We start from the raw sequence: 2,500 nt of genomic DNA, 5'->3' as shown, positions 1-2,500 counted from the left end.
TGGCATCAGCATCATCATTAACGTCATCACCATCATCATCATCATCTCCTATAGATGAACCTGTTTCATCTTTAGAAAATTTATTCCAGTCCTTCTTCTTCTCCCTTAACTGATATTTGGAATTTCTCTCCGTTCGTTATTATTGTTCCCCTTGCACAGTTGCAAGCCGCTGTCACGTGTCTCTTCGACTGTGTAAAGCTGTGTAGCTATGTGTATGCCTGTGGGTGTCGTGCGGGTGTTTTGTGTACGTCAGTGTGTGTTTGTGATCAGTAGGAGTTTAGAAGTTTAGAAGTAGGACTTTAGAAATGTATGTTGTGACATCGGGGAGAGTGTAGGTATGTGTATGTGTGCGTTTGTGTGAATATCTGTGTTTTTGCTTGTTTCTTTTTAATGTAAACAAAAGCAATATCATTAACATCCCCACGTACTTTTTTTAAGAACACAATATGACTGGATGCATGTTAACAAGAGATGTTCTCAATGCACTTTCAAGTTTTGTATCAACATATTTGGATAGTATTCGGGAACTAGCTTGGAGGCGAGCCATGTAGAATAGTTTTCTCTCCGCAATGTTGGAAGAGGGTAGTAACGAATTCAGAAACTATTTCAATAAGTTGACAATAGTGAGTACACAGACTCGGGGCTTTCTGCTATATATTTGTAAGGATGGGTTTTGTGTGTGTGTGTGTGCGTGTGCGTGTGTGTGTGTGTGTTCGAAAGTGCAATAATATGCGGTTCAAAGGTAACTTTTTTGCAATTGCTCCACATTTTTGTCAGTGGAAAATATATTTTTATCATGCCGTATTCAGGTAGCATCAAGTGAAACGGTATCAATTTTAAAGATCTATTTCACCCAAAACATATTATTTCTAACATGTGCATTTTCGCACGCACACATGCACACACGCACAGACACACACATGCACAAACACATAAACACACAACACAATTGTAAATTTTGATGAAAATTGAAATAGATTGATAAACAGTTGGGATTATTCTAATGGTTTAAATAGAACAAATTGCATGTAGAGCTGAGATGAGATAGTGATTGAAGAAATGATACCAGTCGAGAGATAGATAGATAGATAGAGAGAGAGAGAGAGAGAGAGAGAGAGAGAGAGAGAGAGAGAGAGAGAGAGAGAGAGAGAGAGAGAGAGAGAGAGAGAGAGAGAGTGACGGAGGGAGGGAGGGAGGGAGGGAGAGAGAGAGAGAGAGAGAGAGAGAGAGAGACAGAGAGAGAGAGAGAAAGAGACAGAGAGAGAAAGAAATAGAGAAAGAGACAGACAGACAAACGGAAAGAAAGAGAGAGAAAGAGAAAGAGAGAAAGAGAGAGAGAGAGAGAGAGAGAGAGAGAGAGAGAGAGAGAGAGAGAGAGAGAGAGAGAGAGAGAGAGAGAGAGAGAGAGAGAGAGAGACAGAGAGAAAGACAGAGACAGAGGCAAAGACAGATAAACACACAGCCCAACATACAAACAGACAGACAGACAGACCAACGAACAAACTGACAGACAGGCAAAAAAGAGTAGAAAAAAAGAAAAGGAGAAATTATAAAACAAACTTTACATAAAAAAAAACGGGAGAGTGACAACCATTAACAACCGCATTCTCAAGATTCCATTATCGACCGAGAACAAATTTCGCCGGTGAATTCCCATTCAACCGGAAAGTAGATTCCTTTTTCCACTCGAACAATTATTTATCGTCGGGAGTGTGGCTTGGCCGTCCGGTTCAACTCCTACTTTTAACATTCCGGATGGCGAGACGAACACAAACCCCCTGGGAATTAAAGCACGAAATGCCACAAGGTCCGATGTACCTTTTAGCGATTTTGTGTGTGTGTATTTATGATTGTGTGTGTGTTTGTGCGTATTTATGATTGTGTGTGTGTTTGTGTGTGTTTTTGATTGTATGTGTGTGTGTCTATATGCGTAAGTGTATGCGTTTGCGTGCATGTATTTATAGTATGTATGTGAGACTTTTCTGTGTGATAGTACTTTTCCCTCAAATACTGAAAATCTGACATCATTCTAATCAGGAGAAATGAGTTAATATCAGGCCTTGCACCTAAATTTCTAATCAACCCCGGAAGAATTAAGAGATGTACGTTTATCTTTTTTTCTTCTTTTTTCTGTACCAGTAACCTAAAAGAATGTCTTTATCAGAGTAGATAATTTGATCATTTGATTTTTTTATGATCAGATATAGCTCAGAATTCTGCCAGCAATCATCATCAAATACGACATTGAATATTCTTAATGAAGCCATTCATCAGTTACTACAAATATCCCTGTCTCATTAAACGTAACAATTATTCTCGTTTACTCGTAAGAAAAGCATCGCAGGCCAACTGAATGAAAGCATCGGTGAAGGAGGACTAAAATCACCATGCTAGCTCAGGCGAGGCGGTACGGTGATGTAGAGGAGGGAATGCGGGGGGAAGGAGAGGGAAAGTAGGAAGGAGGGAAAGTAAGGAGGAGCAGGAGGGAGGTACACATACG

Source organism: Penaeus vannamei, chromosome 11 (assembly GCF_042767895.1).
Source record: "Penaeus vannamei isolate JL-2024 chromosome 11, ASM4276789v1, whole genome shotgun sequence".
Lineage (NCBI taxonomy): Eukaryota > Metazoa > Arthropoda > Malacostraca > Decapoda > Penaeidae > Penaeus > Penaeus vannamei.
This window is presented reverse-complemented; position numbering follows the sequence as displayed.